The sequence below is a fragment of the Hemiscyllium ocellatum genome, chromosome 1 (assembly GCF_020745735.1).
Source record: "Hemiscyllium ocellatum isolate sHemOce1 chromosome 1, sHemOce1.pat.X.cur, whole genome shotgun sequence".
Lineage (NCBI taxonomy): Eukaryota > Metazoa > Chordata > Chondrichthyes > Orectolobiformes > Hemiscylliidae > Hemiscyllium > Hemiscyllium ocellatum.
In genome coordinates this window covers 131,576,397-131,591,545 of record NC_083401.1, presented here as the reverse complement: position 1 = coordinate 131,591,545, position 15,149 = coordinate 131,576,397, and the positions used below count along the sequence as shown (strand labels likewise).

Sequence of the window (15,149 nt, the reverse complement as noted above, 5' to 3'; positions counted from 1 at the left end):
CCATCTTAAGCCAGCCCAGTTGTCAGGATGACAATCAGCAAGATTTATTAGATTGTAAACTGAATTGTTATCAGGAACTGCTTTTGGTGAGTTCAACACTGATTTTGCAATTAACAAGTATTAATATATCATGTCAATTCATCTTGTGAGGGCCATATGCTGCTGTAAGTCTCATGATCCTGTGTTTTTCCATAGCTCCACCAGATGCAATAAGTCTACAGTAACATCAATTTTAAAGTAGTCAATCACATGCCATACTTAATTGTTAAAATATATGAATTTACTTATGAGCTCAGTTGCGGTAGAACATCTAGTCACTGTAAAAGGATTTAATTAACATTTGCAGTCATTAACCCTGCAGGCTCTTGTCTCCTTTAGCACGAAGTGATGAAATGTCCTTGCTGTTTTTCTTGTCCTATCCATGCAGGGATATCGCCAAATTGCTTTTAGTGCGAAATTTCAAATTTTCACCCAATTTTGATTCATGAAAGGATTACCACAGTAAACGAGCTTTTTTTTTCTGGAAAATCATGTACAGAATATAATTACCAACTCCTTTTATGGGCAAAGGAGCCGGTTTGTTCAAGCTACTGCCCATCCTACCAACAGTAACACACCACCATCCTTTACAGTTCCATAAATGTGCTAATAACCACCATCATCTGATATGAGCACCATATCCTTGTGAGATTCTGACCTCTTGGTTTTAAAAAAAGAGATATGGACAAAGCTTCTCACCTGGCAGCTATCAGTATAAATGCAAGAATTCCAAACTTAATACAGCCACAGCATTTTATAATTCTAGGAGAAAAAGGTGCATGTTGGTGATAAGTTGACTTTACTTGGCTGCCATTGAAATCCAAGGCAGGCCCATAAACACCTTCATGTTCCATACATTCTAGTGGTTAGCTGATTGAATTAAAGGACGTGTTCATTCACTTGTTGATAACAGACAGTTCTCATCAAGTGTGTGCTTGTCAGACCCAAAACAATGGTCTTGGCTTGAGTTGCCCAGGCACAAGGCTTGGGCATCTTTATTTTGTTTGCAAAGTTTTAAAACAAACACAACAGCTTATAAAACAGTAATGACTGCTCCAAGAACTCTAGGAAACCTGCTCCAACACTAAAAAAATCTCAAAAGAAGCAGCTGTTAGAGCACAATTTTCTCCTGTCCTCCATCTTGGTAGGTAGAGAACAGGCTCCTGCACCTGAACGTAAGTTGCGTCTAGCAATCTTAAATGAGCCACATTACGAGCTCAGCTGATGATCGAACAATGTTTGCTAATGTCGCTGTTCGTACATTTGGGATTATTTGGCAGGTTCTGTCCAATTGAGTAATCACATCGAACAGGAGACCATTGTTTTGGGTCTGACAAGCACACAGTTGATGAGGACTGCTTATTATCAACAAGTGAATGAATGTGCCCTTTAATTCAGTCAGCTAATCACTAGAATGTCTGGCCTACATACTTGGCATTACATTGGCACTGACATTCAAAGGCGAAGTTGTTCAGTTGTATGTAATCAAAATTTGAATGCGAGGTCAAGGAAACTATTTCAAGCTGCTACCATGAAATGGCTACACATGTGTCCACTAACAGGATGCTGCCATCAGTGTAAAAAGATGTTCTGCTTATCGCATTGTTGAACAATGTAAGAATTTCAGTGCTAGTGTGAAGGAGGGAAGAATTGGGAGAGGTATCCCATATTCTGATTATCCAGCAGACTAAGTTGTGGTGAAGATCTAAACACAGCCTCCATGTCTCAAAGTGTAGAAAGTTATTTAAAAAAAGTGGACACTAAATTAAAAATAACATTTGTCTAAAAAATGATTGTGCTACAAAGCAATTGTTTTAATTTTGAAGAGTTGAGGAGAGTTTTGTTCAGGATTGCGTGTTTAGTTTGTCATTAGAATGACTGACTTGTTTCAGCTGCTTGGTTATTTTGAGAAAAACAAAGCAATAATATTGTCTGCGGATGTGAAATCATTACAGAAATAACAGTGGTTGGTTTTTGGCATTGTTATCAGTCTTTCTATGTGTACTTTTAAGCCACAAATCTGCTGGGATTGCAGTACATTTACGCGCAACTGCACAGTAAGGATTAGAACATTAGCCATATTTAGATGTTCAGTTTGATATGAACTGTCCTGAATCCATTAAATTCACAGCTATTTCCATGCCATTAAAGCAAGTAGCACTGGCAAAAATGTAGCTTAGTTCTTATACATTAATGTATAGTGAACTTATGCTCATCATCAATAATCATATTGCAGAAGAAAAACATTTTTGTCACCAGGACTACAAATACACAGACATTTGATGTTACAGTCTCACATGAAATGAAGGATTCCTTTTGGAATGATACTCTCCATCCTTTCAATGCAAGATCTCCTTATTTCTGATCAAATGAATGGATTTCTTCTCAGTTACCAGAAAATGTGGTTAGTTACTTTCAGAACTCTGAATGGCTATTAGCTGGCTTCAACTTATTGCCAAGAGAACAATTCTAGAGTTTTGTCTCATTCTATCTGACTGAATCACAAAACAAAGAAAGGATTTGCAGTGATGTAGCACCTGAGATATAAGGATGATGCCAGAGGACTGGAGAATTGCAAATTTTATGCCCTTGCACAGAAAAGATTGCAGGGAAGGGAGTGTTTTCAGAAGGGATTATTTAGTCCAAAATTAACAGTTGCTTGGCCAAACTTGGACGAATTAAAGGATTTGGAGGACTTATTAAAAAAAATTGACAAAATTTGATTTGTTTTCCCACGAGAAAACAGTGGATTTTGTTTTGCTTTCTACTTTTGAAGGATGTGAGTGTTTTTGACAATACCAGGAGTTGTTGTCCTTTTCTAATTTTCACTGAATTGAATTGAGTTGCTTAACTTCAGAGAGCAGTTATGCAGTTTAGAGTCAGCCATATTCCTGAGGGCTCTTGTGTCACATGTAGGATAAACTCTCGAAGGATGGTGGATTTTATTCCCTAATGGGCATGAAGTTTTTATAACAAGCCAATAAAGGTTGTCATGGTCACCATCTGAGATTAGCTTTATATTGCAGGTTTATTAATTGATTTTAAACTTGGTTAGCTGCATGTCCCCAAAGCATTTGTCTTTTGGATTGCTAGGTCAGTGACATTGGTCAAAAGTCACATGACACCAGCTTACAGTCCAACAGGTTTATTTAAAATTACAAGCTTCAGAATCGCTGATGTTGGTGTGGATGCTGAAATAGGGTCATTTTCTGGCTTGGCTTGTCCACCTTGGAAGGGGATGGGCTGGGGAGGTATTGCAGGCTGGCCATGGAATACTGATGCAGTGTCTAAAAGGCCTGTCTCTGTGTGGACTCTGTACCAGTTATGATGAAGAATGTAAGGCCATCTAGCCCTCACACTCCCTCTCTCACCCTTATTACACACTGCTGTGTCACTGCCCTTTCACCCACACCCATGATGCCTCATGCCCCCAAATCAAACTATGTGCACACCACCTCAGCCCCATGCTGCCCTGGATCTTCCATTTGCATTCACCCATTATGAACTATATGGAATATTATCTTTCATAATAGACTCTATCACTATCCCCTCCAGTTAATGTTGGGCTAATTGGCCTGTACATCTTTGCTCATTCTCTCCATCCTTTGTTTTTAAATAGTGGAGTTATACTCAATTTGTACAAATTGCTACAGAAGCTGTAGTGTTTTGGAAGACAACCACTAATGCATCTAATTTCTGACCGGCAATTCAATTGAGGGTTCCTTCAGAAATGTGGAGCCGTACTTACACTCTGACTAACAGGGCCCTTGTCATGCAGAATGCAAACCACACTGCCTTCTCACAGCATTGAGTTGTTCTCTCCTGTGATTTAAAGGTCCAACATCACAGTTAGCCAATGGGACAGCTCCTATGGAACAGTAAGTACATAGGTTAAGTATGAGTTAGGGTGCCAGGCAGGTAAGGTGCAGTGTGGGTCAGGATAAGGTAACAGGACATGTTGGCAAGGGTGCTAGATAGGTGATGGAGTGCTCCCAGTAGATCAGGGTAGGCAGGAAGTATCTGGTCCATTTGGGAGTCTGATTCCAGAGTGGGGAAAGAGGGGGCGGGTTTGGTGCCTGCAATGACAGAGGTCAGGCCAAGCAGCAGGTGAAGGGGCTTCAGGTCTCTGGGCAAGGGAAGGAGCTTCCAGTCCAGTGTCATGTTGGCCAGCAAACATGGTGGTGACAGGCAACTGGAAGTTCAGGGTCTTTTTTGCGGGCTGAACATAGATATTCTGTGAAGCGATCACCCGGTCTACGCTTCATTTCCCCCATGTAGAGGAGACAACATTGTGAGCAGTGAATGCAGTAGACTCGACTGTGAGAAGTGCAGGTAAAGTGCTGCTTCACCTGGAAGGTGTGTTTGGGCCCTTGGATACTGAGGAGGTAAATGGGCAGGTGTTACACCTTCGGAGGTCACAGGGGAATGTGTTGTTGGGGTTGGAGTGAAGGAAGATTGGACCGGGTTGTCCCAGAGGAACGGGTCCCTGAAGAAGGCAGATGAGGGAGGGGAGTTATGTGTCTGGTGATGGCATCTTGCTGGAAATGGTGGGAATGACAGCTGATGATCTTCTGGAATCCAGAACCTTCTGAATTCTGTAGGATGAGTGCTAATAGCTGAGCAAATTTGGCCAGCCTTTTAATTCCAAATTACTGGTTTAAATGTTTATGCAATCGCCCGACTGCATCAAGGCAGAATCTGCAGCAGCTTCAGCAGGTACTACCTGCCAGCTTTAAAAATAATGCAAGCTCTTTCACAAAATCACTGATACTGAGTAGATAATATTCCTTCCTGATTACAGTTGAAACCAGTTTTCCAGAGGACATGCAGCAGCTTGCTACTTGCTCGGTTATCTAATGCCTGCGTGCTAATCAGGGATAGAATGTCAGTGTCCCTTACTAGGTCAAACTTGTTTACACTGTAACCCGACAGAATTTCAGATTTGATGAATGATGTGATAAGCCTGCAAAACATAGAGCCCAGCATAGGGTATGTCCAAGAACTGGGTCATAGTGGGAACTGAGGGAGTTAGCAAAGGAAAGCAGTCAGTGCTGTAGTGTCGCAGTCCCATTGGCATACGTATTAGAGTACTTAGTATCACAGATTTGTGTACTTAGTGCAAGGTGTTTTATAAGTTGGTTGCACATGCAAAGGACACACATAGCAGAGCAGCGGTTTTATTTTACTCATGTGGTTCATGTTATTTTGCTGTTTGGGGAAATATAGGGAGACTCCCATATGCATGGGCAGTTGATCAGCAGCAAATGTTAGTGGACCTTTCTTGTTGGATTCATGCTTTGCTGCAGCAAGTGCCGAGGTCTTGACTCCAGTCTTGGGGAAATGAGAAAGTTGGTTCGGAAGATAACGACGGCAGGGAAATAGTGTAAAATATTCCCAGGAGGATTGGCAGAAGCACAGTTAATCTGAAAACAGATGCTCAAAACCGAGGGAGGAAGCCAACCGTATTGAAATTAAAAGTCACTCATAAGTCTGCTGGGTTTACGCTGTATAATTAGTTTTTATCAAAATTTATCCAGTGTCATTAATTATGAAACCATACCTTACTGCTAGTGCATTACACCACATTACTGCAGTATAATGTAAATGGCAGTGATGTGTGAGCACCTTACAATCCACTTAGGATGCTAAGAGCTCCGCCTGCTGGTAGTAGATGTCCAGGCACCACAGCCAATTCAGGGAATGTTATGCTGGTGAAGTCAATGGCAATGTTATTATTCTACACGGCTAAATGTGACTGGAATTCAATGGGTTTCCAGCTTCATTAGAAAGTAATCGAGAGCTGTTCTTGTTTGAGAGGAGGGCAGCTAAATGCTATTTGACAGTGTATGTTGTGCCAGTGTAACACTGGCTTTTTAAAAAAATCATCATGGGATATGGCCATCACCGGGCCAGTATGTGATGCCCACCCCTTGAACTGAGTGGCTTGCTCAGCCACTTCAGAGAGTTGTAGGCCTGGAGAGACATATAAGCCAAATCAAAGAGTGTGGTGCTGAAAAAGCACAGCAGGTCAGGCAGAATCCGAGGGGAAGGTGAATCGACGTTTCAGGCATAAGCACTGCAGCAGGAATGATGAAGGGTTTATGCCCAAAATATCAATTCTCCGGCTCCTCAGATGCTGCCTGACCGGCTGTGTTTTTCCAGCACCACACTCTTCGACTCTGATCTCCAGTATCTGCAGTCCTCACTCTCTCCTTACGTACAAGCCAGATCAGGTAAGAATGGTACATTTTCTTTCCCGTGAAGATGCCAAAGCATGGCAGCATTCCCAAGACCAGTCATTTTTTAAAAATCCAGGTTTATTAACCTATTCAATGTCTTTACATTCAACGTATTACAGAAGAATGTAGAGACTATGCCACATTTTTTACAAAATAAAAATGTTGGTGTTTCTTTCACAAAACTATCTTTATCAAAATTTGAAAACAAATCGATGTATTTAGTTGGTGATATCAAAAAACATCTGGCATCATTTTTTACTGTGACATTATAGACATCAAATTTTAACTTAACTTGTTTTCAAGGCAAGGTGAAATGATCGTTATGATGAGTGAATATTCTGCAGCGAGCTGTATCTAGAAGGAGAAGGACAGTCTGTACAGGGGAAGACCATTGCCTCCATGTTTTCTCTGACTTACGAATCATCCTCAACCATACACACATTACTTTTCTTCCAGTGCCACTGTGTCAGAATTCATAAACCTCTTAAATATTCAGCCCAAGGACATCAAAGGTTAGGATGAGAAACTGCCACCATCTGAAGACAACATGAAGTGGCGACAGATCCTCCCAGGGAGATCTTGCGTTGCAGTAGTCAGTTTCTCTGTCTCTAAGCCAGAAGTAAAAAGTGAGGTCTGCAGATGCTGGAGATCAGAGCTGAAAATGTGTTGCTGGTTAAAGCGCAGCAGGTCAGGCAGCATCCAAGGAACAGGAAATTCGACGTTTCGGGCAAAAGATTCCTGATGAAGGGCTCTGGCCCGAAACGTCGAATTTCCTGTTCCTTGGATGCTGCCTGACCTGCTGCGCTTTAACCAGCAACACATTTTCAGCTCTAAGCCAGAAGTGTCCAGTTGAGGACTTAAGTATCTAGGAAAGTGTACAGTCGGTTCTGCTATAATGCAGTAGTTCCATTCTCGTGCAAGCATATGTTATAAGAAAATTGTGTGCTGGTAGCACCATTTAAACTAATGGGGCCAGAATCACATTACAACAATAAATACTTTAAAAATTCATGCTTTGGAAACCATGTCCCCAATTTGTCAATTGTGTTGTAGTGAATTTGCATTAACAAAACATGCATTATAGCAGAACAACGTATTCCTAATGTAACCAAACAGGCCGAGTGTCAATCTGCAAAAACTGTCAATGGCAGATGGTAGGAACTGGAGAGATTTCTGGTCAGACACATGATTCGAAAGAATGTTCATAGCTCTAGACTATAATGTGCACGTTTAAACAAAAAAGTGCACATTGCCTCAGCAACTCAAACGGCCTGAGTGAACTATATCACAACATCACCACAGACCCTCCCTTTCAGTTTTGTCAGATGGGGCTTCTCCAAGTCACCACAGCGCGAATCACAATGCATCAGCGGTGAAGATTACCAGTGGCCCTTTAAATCCTGTACATTCAGTTGTGATGATTCCGAATCATTATTCCACTGCCAGTCCTAATTATTCAGTAATCCCAGAGGTCTAATTGGATAGTGTTTGGCAAGTCTAACCAGAAGGCCTGCTATTCAGGTGTTTGAGTACCCCACCTAGAATTCATTCTGCTATTTAAACAGAACATTCAGGTTTCACCCATTTTGTTTGTCTCTTCAAAGTTACTGCAAAAGAACTTCATCATCACCAGCTGGGGGGAATTCAGTGTGGCGGTCAGCAATCTTACCTTCTCATATATTGTCCCAATAAACATACTGAAATCAGTTAAAATAAAAAAAACTCAAGAAACACATAGATTCATCTGTAAATTCAAAATCATGTGCTGTTCTGTCTTGAATACATTTTGGGCATTACATGTATGTGAATGTGTTGCCAGATGTCACTGTCTGTATAAACAGATGGTGGAAGCTGTCCCATCCTCTCCACCTGTTTTTCAGAGGGAATGGTCATTAAGTACGAAGACGGATAAGAGAATCCCTTCTACACTTTGTTGTGCATCTGAACCTCCTGTGCACTCTCAAGCTCATACAAGTCTCAATAGGGAAGTGATTGGACCTCAGTATGATGAAGGGTCCCTTTCAGTACTGGTGAGGTCACACAGGCTGCGTGTGCAATTCCAGGCTAAAATTGACAGTCTCATTTTTCAAGTACATTGGAACTGAATGCATGAGAGCTTGACATATGGCTGAACTCTGCAAGGGTTTCATATTTACATGGATGATTTGAAATACCACAGTTTCCTATTGGCTATCACTGACTTTATTTCAACACTATCAAATGTTACAGTCAGCTGTTTAATCCTTCAACGACTGCTACAGGCTGTCACCAAGATCCACTGGGCTGTGTTTACTGTTAACATGAAGCTTCAAAACAAATTTCGATGAACACTGTTTACCCCTTAGCATCGTCATTTCAAGAATATGACGTGCCCATTCTCAAATTATTTCATTAGTGGCTGTTCTTTCTGCTTGAGTGTTGTCCGATTACATGAGTTATGTGGAATCGTGCAAAGCCCAGGATTTTCCACCACTAGAATGAACTACTGGAGCATCAAGAGGCTGAATGGCGACCTTATAGAGGTTTATTAAATCATGAGGGGCATGGATAAGGTAAACAAACAGGGTCTTTTTTTCCCATGGTGAGTGGAGTCCAGAGCTAGAGATTTGGGTGAGAGGGGAAAGATATAAAAGAGACCTAAGGGGCAACGTTTTCACGCAGAGAGTGGTACATGTATGGAATGAGCTGCCGGAGGAAGTGGTGGAGGCTGGTACAATTGCAACATTTAAAAGGCATTTAGATGGGTATATGAATAGGAAGGGTTTGGAGGGAAATGGGCCGGGTGCTGGCAGGTGGGACTAAATTGGGTTGGGATATCTGGTCGACATGGACGAGTTGGACGGAAGGGTCTGTTTCCATGCTATACATCTCTATGACTCTAATTGGCAATCAGGAGAATGAGGCTTTCATTCTCACCAATGTTTTCCCAATCATTACTCTCTTGGGAAATCTAACATTCCATGGAAATAGCATAATCTCTGATGCCATTCACAATGTTAGAGTGGGTGGGCCGTGGGAGCTCCTGCCAGTATTGCTAATGTAGAAACTGCAGCTCATAGACATGGTAGCTGAGCTTTAATTGAATCATTAACCAAAATGTCCCTTTGATAGATATAGGGACCTGGAACTCCCTTTTGAGTTTGTCACCAGAGAGACACAAGGAAAGCCAGTGGCTCAGTGGTTAGCACAGCTGCCTCAGAGCACTGGGGACCCACATTTGATTCCACACTTGGGTGACTGTCTGTGTGGAGATTGCACATTTCCCCTGTGGCTGCATGGGTTTTCTCTGGGTGTTCCAGTTTCCTCCCACAGTCCAAAGCTGTGCAGGTTAGGTGGATTGGCCATGTTAAATTGCCTGTAGTGTCTAGGGATGTGGCGGCTAGGTGAATTAGCCATGGGAAATGCAGGGTTACAGGGATAGGGTAGAGGAATGGGTCTGGTTGAGATGCCCTTCAGAGGGTTAGTGTCAACATGATGGGCTGAATGGGCTGCTGCCATGCTGGAGGGATTCTATAATTCTTCAATGATGTAGACTTAAAGAAACAGCATGGCTTAAAAGATAGGGTGAAATTTTGGACCCAAGTTTAACGCACAAGTAACTATAAGCTTCTTAATCCTATCCATCCATCAAAGCTTTTGCTTGAACTACTTACAGCCACAAAACTGGCCATTCCACCAGCTCACTTATGCTGAAGCTTTCTTAATATTACAACATTTTTCAGATTACCAGGAAACTAAACCATGGATCATTAGAGCTGCACAGAGTGGAGATGCACATTGTGGAATCACAGGTGCAGTGATCTCGGTGAGAATTGCTTGAGAAATGGAAGGTTCTGATGGGCAATGACCCCTGTTCCTGGAACCCTCCAAAAGAATCCACTAAAGGCAAATAATTCAGGTGGATTCACTACACTTTAGCCCAAAGATACCCAGGAAAGTTTAGACAATTTAAAGTCCACTCTAACTCCTGGATAACTGTCTAGCTGATCCTTCAACCCACCAGCAATCCCACCCCCCAGCCCCCACCGTACAAATGCACACCCTGATCGCTGTTACATCTTCTGACCAGACACAGTAAACTCAACATAACACACACACACACTACTCCCCTTGCAGACTGAAAGCTCAGAGACCCAAAACCATCACCATTTCTCCAACATCTGCCCCATGACTTACCCTAAGCACTTGGTCATTTACCTGGCACCCTACCCATCTGGCACGCTGCCTACCAGGCACCATGACTCCTAAACCAACTATCACCCTAACTCCAGACTTACTTCACATAGCTACCCTTTCACAGGAACTGTCAAAGTATTTGGCTGTGCTGCTGGATATTTAGATCTTACAACCAGCAACTGACTAAGGAGGCAGTGATTTGGCATCCCCTCAGATTATCTTGCATTACGAGGGATATTTTTGATCTCGGGTTTTTTGCTCCACATTTCTGGAAGACCTGGGATTGAAATTTCCAGCAGGTGAAACTAAGCTCAGTCCGAACAGGAAAGTAGCGGGAGCAGAGCTGCATTTTGAGGAGATTGACGCTCCTCAGGATATCTGGCCCCATATGTCTGCGCTTTCTTGCAGTTTTTTCAAGCATATGCTCAAATGATCTTTGTGACTTGCACAGTATTTCTGTTTCTTTGTAAAATGTATTTTCATGGAATGTAGCATATGTCACTTTAAAAATTTGAAAGGTTTATCCTGATAACTGATTACAAAAGACTGTTGTGATTTATCTGAATAATAATTAAATTAATTAGACCTTAAACTTTAAAGAGCTCAAAAAAATGTGAAGTAGGCAAGTAATGCCCATTTTAAAATTACCTGTATCCTCACGAGATCAAGAGGATACTTTTTCATGTGTTAGACAAAGGGTGTTTAACACAAACTCAGCACATTTTGACATGAAGCATCTTGGATGTGCTCAAGAAGTTGTTCCAGGTCTTTGATTTGTTTGGATGGCTCGGTAAAATCTTGAGATGAGATATATTTGTTGACGCTGTTTATAGTATTGCTGCTTTAAAACAAAACGCTGGCAGAGAGACATTGTTTGGGAAGCCAGGACAGACCCTGTGGCAACTCAAAATTATGAAAGCCCATCTTCTTTGAAAGAGACACTTTTTACTTCACAATTCGAGCTGACATAATGTGCTAGAGAGATGCAAAAAAAATGGATGTTTACTGCTGTGAATGTCTATGGAGATACTGTAAGGCTGTCAGTGAGAGTTGATAGAGTATTGCTAAGTCTGCGGCCATGAGCGAAAAGGTACAGTTGGGAGATTGTTGACTGATAGAGTGCAGAGGCTGAAAGTCCTCAACCTTTCCAGTAAGAGGGCAGACAACTGACATCAGAGATTATGCAGGGCTGGGTGAGGGATGGAACCTCTGCTTGACTCTTGCAAGCCAATGGTGTCAGAGGGAGTTTAGTTTACAAACGAACGACAGCTATTCAGCCCTTTAATACTGCTCCAGTGTTCTATAAGATTATGGCAGTTCTGATTTTAACATCAACTCTACATTCCTGCATATCCCTGATAATCTTTCAGCCCATTGTTAATCAAGAATCTGTCTGCCTGTGCCTTAAAAGTATTTAAAGATTCTGCATTCACTACCTTTTGAGGAAGAGAATTCCAAAGAGACTCAACCGTCTGAGAGAAAATATTTTCTTTATCTCTGTCTAAAATGGCCAATCCCTTATTGTTGAACTATAACCTCTAGTTCTAGATTTTCCCACAAGAGGAAAAATCGTTCACTTGGTCAAGTCCCTTCAGGATCATTTATTTTTCAATTACGTTGCTGCTGACTCTTCTAAACTCCAGAGGGTATAGGCCTAGTCAGTCTAGCCTTTCCTCTTGAGGGGATCTGCTCGTTGTAAGTATTAATCTGGTAAATCTTCTCTGAACTGCTTCCAATGCACCAACATCCATCCTTAAGTATAGTGACAAATACTCCAGACATGGTCATAGAATACAATCATAGAATCCCTACATTTGGAGGGCTTTGGTCTCACCAGTGCACTGTATAACTGAAGTATAAACTCTCAACTCTTACATTCAGTTCCCCTCACAATTAAACACAATATTCTGTTAGCTTTCCTGATCCCTTGCTGTCCCTGCAGACTAACCTCCTGTGATTCATGCGTGAGGCCACCCACATTGCTCTGCAGCTTGGAGCTCTGCAACATCTCACCATACAGATAACATGCTGCCTTTTTTCGGTCTTCACAGCTATTTTTACCAGGTATATGCTTGATCACTTAACCTATTTATATCCCTTTGTAGGCTCCTCATGCCCTCTTCACAACTCCTTTTATATCCACCTTTGTGTTATCAGCAAGTTTAACTACCATATCTCCTTCACCCCAAGCATTTATCTCGATTGTGAAGAATTGAGGTCCCAGCATGGATCCTCTAGCACACCACACATCCCATCCTGACAGCTTCCTACGACTGACTGTTAAGATTGGTACATCTAAGGTTCCTGGGTTTTGAAGGTTGATCTGCCCAGTTAGAAGAGGCATATGAGCCCAGCAGAAGGTGCATAGATTCAACCTTGGGGTCCATGTTAATACCTTAGTCTGGTCTTTGAAGATGGGCTCAAACCATTTTAGAGTCATTTGTGGAAAGGCCCTTTAGTTCATTGTGTCTGAGCAGGTCATCATGCACAAATCAGAATCTAATCTCATTTTCCAGCCTTTTTTTTGTCTTAAAAGCCGGACCGTTTCATAAGATGCTCCTTGAACCATTTTAAACTTCTTTCTGAGGATGGGAAAGGAAAGTGCTGATAATCCATTCATTTCCAATACAGGCATAGAGAACATTCCCTAGAGGCATGAGTGTGATTTTGACAGCCTTCCCAATTTCAGGAGATTTGCTGGTGATAAAGGTTTCTGTGGTGTAACGTTTTGAAACTGAAAAGCTGCGTGCGCGTTTACTGGCATTATCGTCCCGTGGATTTTCAGCGTCATGTCCCTGTGATTCAGTATATCAAGTCTCCCTCTTTGACCAAGTTCCTAACTCTTTCCCCAGTTACGTGGCAGGAGCTGTGACTTTATGTGACGCAGGGGAATTAAATGGAAGCATCGGGTCTTTTATTTTCATTTAAACAGTTTGAACCCTGAGATAAGCAAGAGGAGAGTTATTTGTTTCTGTGTGACTGTCACCAGTCAGCTGGAGGTGGGATGGAATTGGTGCTGCCAGGTGGGAAGGATGGATGGTAGAGCCAAAAGCAATGGTAGTGGGCGGCACGGTGGCACAGTGGTTAGCACTGCTGCCTCACAGCGCCTGAGACCCGGGTTCAATTCCCGACTCAGGCGACTGACTGTGTGGAGTTTGCACATTCTCCCCATGTCTGCGTGGGTTTCTTCCCGGTGCTCCGGTTTCCTCCCACAGTCCAAAGATGTGTGGGTCAGGTGAATTGGCCATGCTAAATTGCCCGTAGTGTTAGGTAAGGGGTAAATATAGGGGTATGGGTGGGTTGCGCTTCGGCAGGTCGGTGTGGACTTGTTGGGCGAAGGGCCTGTTTCCACACTGTAAGTCTAATCTAATCTAATCAAAGGAAACCTCTCTGAAAAAGTTATGTCCTATATTGATCCTGCCTGTTGAAGAGGAATAGTGTGGTTGAGGGAGTTAAGGTGGTGATCTGCTGCCACCCTGTAGCTGCTTAATCTGCCCGTGAATGCACTTTTCAGAAAGCCTTGTCAATGGCCAGGGATTTATGTGAGAGGGATTTGAGGTTAAATGAGTACCAATCAGGTCAAAGTCATGCTTCAACACCAAGAGTTTTTCAAAAACTCCACGTCAGGCAGCTTGTGTGTATCTAGCAAGTTTACCAAGGTTACTATTCACACTTGTTGGACCTGCCTTTTGGCACAGCTTACACCATCCCCTGCTTTTTCATTTCCTTTAAACATATACTGCAATTGAGATAAATGGCCTCCTCGGTAGCATAATTTTATATAATTCTATGAATCAGGTGAAATGGTTTGTACCTGGGTGCTTAACAAAAAAAAATGGACTTGTGCTTCAAATCATATCCAATTCTTGCTGGGCCCCACTGACTGACATTTAAAGGGCATTCTCAGCTGTGTTTAAAATCAGGTCCCAAACACTACACTGCTGTGGTGTTTCTCCCCCTCCCTCCTCCTCAAATCAACGAGAGAGAGAGAAAGAGAGGAGGGCTATTTGAAGCTTTGGTGAGCATGGGGTTTCACAGAGGAGGGTGAGCTGTGTTAAGGTACAGCAAGGTACGGTCTGTCCTTTATCGTTTGATCCAATGGCTAAGAGAGTGGGGGCGTAATGACAGTTAGTGGAATGGTATGTTTCTCCTGTGAGCTATGGGAGGTCAGGGAGAGTTGATTGTCCCTGAGAACTCTGTCTGCAGGAAGGGTCTCCTGTCAGGCTGCATGGATCAGTTGGAGCAGCAGGAACAAGCAGGAGGCAGAAAGTTGTGGAGATTGGAATTTCCGGGATGTGGTCATGCCAAAGGTTCAGCCAGGTAGATGGGTGACTGCATGGAGGAGCAGGCAAACAGGCAACACAGGAGTCCCTTATGGCAGAATGTGGAGAGGATGCAATTGGGTTTACCTCATCTTCTGCCTAGAAACCCTCCAACCACACGAGATGAATGTAGATTTCTCCAGCTTCTTCATTTCCCTTCCCCCCCCCCCCACCACCTTATCTCAGTCCCATCCCCGGATTCAGCACCGCCCTCTTGACCTGCAATCTTCTTCCTGACCTCTCTGCCCCCACCCCCTCCCCCTCCCCCTCTCTGGCCTATCACCCTCATCCCCTTCCACCTATCGTATTCCCAGTGCCCCTCCCCCAAATTTTCCACACCCCCCCCCATCACACCTTTTATCTCAGCCCGCTT

General features: G+C 42.8%; 1 protein-coding gene across 7 annotated transcripts in view; it reads left to right on the top strand.

The window, feature by feature from the left end:
* The window catches only part of arhgap24 (Rho GTPase activating protein 24), a 452,465-nt gene that overhangs the window by 317,183 nt on the left and 120,133 nt on the right, over positions 1–15,149 (top strand). Inside the window, exon 1 of one of the 7 annotated variants that reach the window (XM_060826066.1) lies at positions 8,746–8,830. The exons of the other annotated variants lie outside the window; for them this stretch is intronic. The gene's annotated coding sequence lies outside the window, so the exon portion shown is untranslated. Of the gene's footprint in view, positions 1–8,745; positions 8,831–15,149 lie in introns of those variants that run through there. 7 annotated transcript variants of the gene reach the window in all.